The sequence below is a fragment of the Dioscorea cayenensis genome, chromosome 11, assembly GCF_009730915.1.
Source record: "Dioscorea cayenensis subsp. rotundata cultivar TDr96_F1 chromosome 11, TDr96_F1_v2_PseudoChromosome.rev07_lg8_w22 25.fasta, whole genome shotgun sequence".
Taxonomy (NCBI): domain Eukaryota; kingdom Viridiplantae; phylum Streptophyta; class Magnoliopsida; order Dioscoreales; family Dioscoreaceae; genus Dioscorea; species Dioscorea cayenensis.
In genome coordinates this window covers 15,822,864-15,830,115 of record NC_052481.1, presented here as the reverse complement: position 1 = coordinate 15,830,115, position 7,252 = coordinate 15,822,864, and the positions used below count along the sequence as shown (strand labels likewise).

The following is a 7,252-nucleotide window of genomic DNA, read 5'->3' as shown; positions in this document are numbered from 1 at the left end:
GATTTTGTATAAATTGTCCTCGATATACTTCCTCTTCTATACCAGATGAAGTATTACCATCGATAGGTGGTGTAGTTGGCATGGGAGTGATGTCCTCATCAAATAGTTGGGAAACCAGGGTTTAAATATTTAATGAGTATAACCAAAATATAAGTAAACGAATAGCTACTAAGGATGTTTTATGTTACTATGCAAAAGAAAGAAAGTATGTCAAAAAAGAGTTAGCTAAATCCCCTTGTCGAATATAGTTAACTTCTAATAATTGGAAATATGAGCATACTATCAATGAATATATTTGTCTTACTACACATTGGATTGATAGTGAATGGAAATTACAAAAAAGAATAATCAAATTTACAACTTTGACCCTTCCTTATGATGGTTTCAGCATTACAAATGAAGTTGTTTTATGCTTAGCTCAATGAAAAAGAGACAAGAAAATTTTCAATATCACTCTAGGCAATGCTTCTTACAATGATGTCATGGTTTCCTCTCTTAAAAGGTGTTTTTGTGCCAACAAGGCTCTTTTATGTAATGATGTTTTTTTCCCAAATTAGATGTTGTGGACATATTAAGACTTATTAATGATGTCATTAATAAAGTCCGTCATGGGATAAAGTATATAAAAAATCTAGCCCTCACAAGAAAAGATTTTATGAAATTGTTGAAAAAAGTTTTCACTTGAATGGAACTAAAAAATTGCATCAGTATGTGTGTGTCGGATGGAACTCTGCATATTTGATGCTTGAATCTTCTCTTTATTACAAAGATGTGTTAGATTATTTGGGACAAAAATATAAAGATTTTTATCATTTTGTACTTTTTGGTAAAAAACGGGGACATTTTCAAATTGTTTGCAAATTTCTAAAAGATTTTTATGATGTAACGTATATGTTCTCTTGTTCAAAATATCCCACTTCAAATATTTATTTAAAGAACACCAAATCCAATTCTTAATCTTTGGTTGGAAGTTCGACTCGTACGAGAGCCAGTTTTATTGAATTCAACTTATAAGGTTCTAATATAGTTGGGGTTGCAGTTGATAATTGTGATGAAACTGAAGATTACAAGGAGTATTTAAGTAAATCTAAAGCTAAAAGTGAGAAATCATAGTTGGATCTTTACTTGGAGTGAAGAGCACTTGAGTTGAACACCTATATTGATATCCTTAACTATTAGAATAAAAGCTCAATAAGGTATTATGAACTTTCACTATTGGCTAGTGATCTTTTGGCAATTTCTATATCAAAATGTTTGGGTGATCATATATTTTTTTTATTAAAATGAACTACATGGTGGTTGTATTTATTAACTACAGGACTAAATACATACAGGTTCAAAATACAATAAAGTACAAACTAGAAAGATTACAGGCAGCTCTTAAATTTTAATACCATATTGTTCTATATAGTCTATTAGCCATCTTTGTAATTGCAGTCTATGAAAAAAAATTAAGAGTTCATATGAAATTCACTATCATACATTGGAATTTTATTTGCTATAAAATTTCATTCTTTGTTCTAGTTTGGATTCTTTCTCAAAACCCATTTCATTGCATGCTATTTGTGCTTGATTCTTCTTTCTATCTCATTACTACTTTGATTCTAACTTTGTAGTAGATAGGTACAATCAATAAATGCAATGGCTATTCTATTCCTCTTCTCCTTGGCATAGTATAGACCCTTTAAAATAGATTGAAATCCAACTTCAAGATTTGAACCAGCTTCCACCAAACAACAGTCTATCAGCAATGAACTTCTGTTTGAATAAATGATGATAAATCCTACACTAGTAACAGTTTGATTACTAAACGAAGGAACATCAGTAAATAAAAATACACCATTAAATCCAAATTGGTTAAGATTAAGAAACTTCCCAATGCACCTGTTGTTAGTTGTGGAATATTCATCTACAAGTTTTATTGCTTTACAAGGTATCACATCAAAATTTTGCTCAACACATTGAAAATAATTTTACACGTTAGATTCTAAATGAGCTAGCTTTTTGCTGTCATTATTGAAGTAGTCTTTATATTTGGAAATGTTTAGAGATTGTAATTTTTCCATCCCATTTCCAATTATTAATCAATTTTGTCATTATGATTTTTGAAGTGGTTCTTTTTACTTGAGTTAATAAGCTTGAGCCTACTACTCTTTGCTCTTTAGTTAATGAATATCATGTTGGTTACCTTTCGTCTTGTAGGTCATGCTTTTCTACAAGTAATTCTAGGATGATGTTTGGCTCTTTGATATACATCATGTTTTTCTACAAGTTAATGAATATCATGTTGGTTACCTTATGTCTTAGTTATGTCTAGCTCTTTGATATACAATCTTATGAGATGCTTACCCTTTAAATTGAATGATGTTTTTTTATATGTATGATACTGGTCAATCTTTAAATGTTTGCTCTTTAAGTCAGATGTTGTTTCCTCATATGATAATAATCAATCCTTTTATACACTACAAAAATTTATATTTTTAGTAATAGCCAAAGTTATTACTAAAAGCAATAATTTTTGTCACAATTATTAATAGTCGTCAATTTTTTATGTCATCACCTGACAAACACTTTAAGGTGTCTGTAAATTATTCAAATATATAAACATGCAAGTATACAAACTATATTACAATAAGTCTATGAATAATGCAAGTGTACAGGTCATCAAGTAATACCTCGTGAATGAGCATGAGGGTCATATTTCCACAAGAATGGCAAGAGATTCCTATTACTTCCTTTTCACTTAATCAATAGCTTAAAAGTGTACATTCTTTCTTTAATCTACTTCTACAATTTATTACACAATACAACTGGAGAATCATTAAGCACTATCGGGAGGATTTGGGTGGTTGTATGACAGTTATCTTAATTATTCATTATGATAGCCGTTGAGTATGACAATCATAATCTAGTATTGGACCGAGGGAACTGAAGGGCCTAGTAGTCACAATTTCTTGTAAACTAGGTCTAAACGCTAGGAACTTAAGATTGAATCTCTTCCACCTTATCCTCCTATGTTTGCCTTAACTTCAAGAACTCCACTAGTGGGGTTAATTAAATCCTAATCCAAAAATCTAATCAAACTTTAATCCAGAGATCTGGCAATACTTAATCTCTTAGAGTATGCATAGATCAAATAGAGCATTGGCTTCCTAATATGGTGGCATATCTTCCTTATCCACATTAACAAGAATACCATTCAAGCAAGCATGCAATGATTCACAAAAGACTAGAAAAGATTTATTGAATTATCAAAGACTTATAAATAGTAATCAAGGAACCTAGACATACAATTCCCCTCAAATTGGGTTCTTATGGATCACAAAATAAACCATTAAAGCAAGAGAGAGCCATAAGACCAAAGAATAGATAAGCTTTGAAGAATCCCTAAACTAACTCCCTCCAATAGGTCTACCAAGGTTGAGGGTTAGAGGATCCCATGATTGTTAAGATGATGCCGAACGCCTTCGTGCGCTCTCCTCTAACAATGATCGTTGCATTATCCTTGAGAAACTCACAAGAATATGCTAAACTATGCTTCAAGGTCATCTTCAGCCGCTCAGATCTCCAGAACTTTGGGCGCCCTACCTTATTCGGCAAAAGAATCTCCCCTAATTTAGAGAAAACTAGGGTATTTATAGGATCAAGTCTGCCACGGCCTCTCTACGGCCGTTGTGATGCCCGTGGTGAGTAAGTTATTGCTTGGCCTCCAAGTCGCTTCTTAGCACGACTCTGTGGGAGTTGTGTCGATAGATCACAGCTGTTATGATTTTCACAATGACCATTGTGAGGTTGTTGTGACTTCTGTGTGCTTCTAGTGGTTTCACACTACCATGGCTTGAGAGCGGCATTGGTAAGTGTAGACAACGAGCATGGTAACTTTCCACCACGCCCATTGTGAGCAATGATGAAGCTTTGATTTAACAACTTGGCCTATTTTGCTTCAAAAAGTCCCTGAATTCACTTTTTTCCTTAAAACATAAATAAAGGCCATGGAAACAAACAAATGAAATTTCGTGCTAATTAGGTGCTAAGCATATCAAAATCCATGTTGAATGCAGCGTAAATGATATGAAAAATATGAACTATTTAGCACTTATCAAATATTGCCATACTTAAGTGTTTGCTTATCCTCGACCAAATAGAAAAGATAAAAACAAAGACATGATAAGTGCTTGACCTCGGACAACTAAATATGGTTTTTCAAAAGTACAAGGGAGTAATCAAATGCCAGGTAGCATGAACATGCCTCTACGAAGAGGAGTCTATTCTACGACGAAAAAATATTTTCCCAAGTGTCAGTCTCCTGGTCTACTAACTTATAATCTAGACTGTGATGCAAAACTTTTTGGGGTTTTATTAATAACTCCTTATACATGAATACTTTTTTTCCTGACACTCAGTAGCTTTCACACTTCCCATGAGGTTTCCATAGTTAATAGCTTTCACACTTCTGAGGAGGTAACCCTCTCTCCGTAATGAGGGCATCACTCCATGCCAACAACACCACCTACAAATGGCAATACTTCAGCTGGTATAGAAGAGAAAGCATATCAAGGACCATTTATACAAAATCGTGCTAAACAAATCCAAAACCAGGTGCTTTCTATCAGCCGTTTTAAAAAATCTTTTTCCCATCTTTTTCAAAACTTTGGAGACACTCGTGGCTAAGGTTTGGAGAAGCTTTGGCAAGGTTTTTGGAGTGATTCTATGGCATTCAACACAGTGTTCTTTCGGAAGATAGTTATTAGGGGAGCTTTCGTCGGCATTGATTCTGTGAGGTGTGCCCTAGGATTGACGAGGGAACCTTTGGAGAAGACGAGGCTACTCCACAAGACCATCGATACGGACTACAAGGGGGTTTTACTTATGGATCGCATGTTATTTCTTTTGATTTCACTATTGATTGTATCTTGCTCCATGGAGAACTAAACCCCTAGTGGGTGCTTGGACTTGTAAACCCTATGATGATTTTGTTTCATTGATTTTTTTTATGTTTCTTTAATTGATGTTTTTAATTGAGTTAAAATCTTGAATGCTTATTGGGTTGATTTCCCCTTAGAGTGACACTAGGGTTGAAAATCCATCTACGTAATCTTTGTAGATGAGTGACACATCATGAGGGTTAGACAAAAGCAAGATTGGAGAGGGTCGAGAGGGTGAGTTGAGAGGTAGCAAAACGTCCCTTTTTCCTTCCGTTGTGATTTATCCTACCTCCAAATTCTAAGAGTTCTTTGTGGTTGCAATAGAGTTAAGTGCTAAGAGAGGAACTCCATTGGGCTTAGTTCTGCAAGCAACAGAGTGAAGCGTTGAAGTAATCTTTAGTGCTGGGGCTTAATTGTAACTAGAGGTCTTTTGCTTAGACGAAAGAGTTAGATCTATATTAGGGAATAAGGTTTATCACTTGGAGTCCCTAGAGCTTCTTGGAACCCCACACAGTGTGAGGTGTCGAGAGTACTCCTTTCCACCGGGGCATAGTGTAGGGTTAGTCACGGTTGACCTTAGGTTTGGGACCGTGTGTTATAGGATTTTCGTAACTCATTAAACATCAGTTAAGAGACATAATGATTGGTCTTGCACTTGAAACAATAGACCAATGGAGAGCAATGTTCGGGTGCCCTATTTTCTATCGATTGCCTCTCCTATTATTCTCTTGCATCTCTTTCTTATTTTCTTTATTTTTATGATCATCGATATTATTCACACCACTTTGAATCATCGTTATCCTAGTTAAATAGCAATTCTTGTGTTTTCAATCACTATTCCCTATGGATATGACTACCCACTCACCAAGGTAATTATTACTTCGATAACCCGTGCACTTGTGGTACACACGCTAGGGGTGTGTCAAGTTTTTGGCACCGTTGCCGGGGAGTAGGCGTTTTGGAAACACTTTGCACTTTGCTATTTTAGCTATTCATCACTTGTTCTATTTCACATTTTCTTATTCTTCCATCATTCTGATTTGCTTTCCTTTCTTTGGTTACAACTCCAGGTTATGACCCGAGGAAACCCTTCGACATTGGTTGAAGGAGATCTGGACATTGGGTGAAGAATTCATATAAGGGGAAAAGAATGTGTGCAAGAATAGTCTAATCAAGCTGAGATAGAAGGTGAAGAGTTTGATAATATGGCAGAAAAGAATGACCAACAGAGGACACTCTTAGATTATGCCAGACCTGCAGCTCTTGGTACGTAGTCTAGTATTGTGCGGCCACCGATTACGGCTCAGAATTTTGAGCTCAAGCTAGCCTTCATCCAGATGTTACAGTAGTCAGTACAGTTTAATGGTTTGGCCGTTGAGGATCCAAACAATCACATAGAGAACTTCTTGGAGCTGTGTGACATACTCAAGATCAAAGATGTTACAGATGATGCTATCAAGTTGAGGGCCTTCCCATTTTACTTAAAAGGGAGAGCGAAGCAATGTCTACATTCATTACCTAGAGCATTGATCACTACATGGGAGGAGATGGTAAAAGCTTTTCTTGCTCGATATTTCCCTCCTGAAAAATCCGTGAAGCTTAGGAATGAAATATCTTGTTTTGTGCAAACAAAATTGGAGTCTCCTTTTGAGACATAGGATAGGTTCAAGGAGCTTCTACAGAAATGCCCTCAGCATGGGTTTCCCGAGTGGATAATCATTCAGACTTTCTACAGTGGGTTGAAACTAAGCACAAAGAAGTTTCTTGATGCTGCAGCAGAAGGTACCGTAGGTAGCAAGACCCCTGAAAAAGCCTAACATCTGATCGAAGAAATGGCTATGAACAGTTATCAGTGGAACACAAGAGACAGAAAGAAGGTAGCTGGACTTCATGAGATTGATGCAGTTACCTCATTGGTGGCCCAAGTTGAGTCATTGAGCAAGAAATTAGACACTCTAACTTATCCTAGAGTGCCGGCCGTAATGAGTTACACTGGGTGTGGGGGAGGACATGCTCCATCTAATTACCTAATTTCTATTGGTGGTACATCCTCAGTGGAACAGGTTGATTTTGTGGGTAATACAATGACTGGTCAAGAAAATCTGTATAGCAATACCTACAATCGGGGGTGAAGGAGCCATCCTAACCTTTCTTGGAGTAATCAAAGGCAACTGAAGACCATGGCACCACCGGCTTTCCAACAACAACAACAAGCTCTAAATATAGAGAATTGAGTTTCAGGGTTGGAAAATCGAATGACCGATTTAGAAAAGGCTTTGACCAAGTTTATTCAATCATCGGATACAAGATTTCAATCAGTTGAGGCC

General features: G+C 36.1%; 1 non-coding gene across 1 annotated transcript; it reads right to left on the bottom strand.

The window, feature by feature from the left end:
- Positions 1 to 6,520: 6,520 nt before the first annotated feature.
- LOC120272736 lies at positions 6,521 to 6,627 on the bottom strand. Its single transcript, XR_005540276.1, has one exon. It is a non-coding gene; the product is annotated as a small nucleolar RNA R71 (small nucleolar RNA).
- Between the last annotated feature and the right edge of the window lie 625 nt (positions 6,628 to 7,252).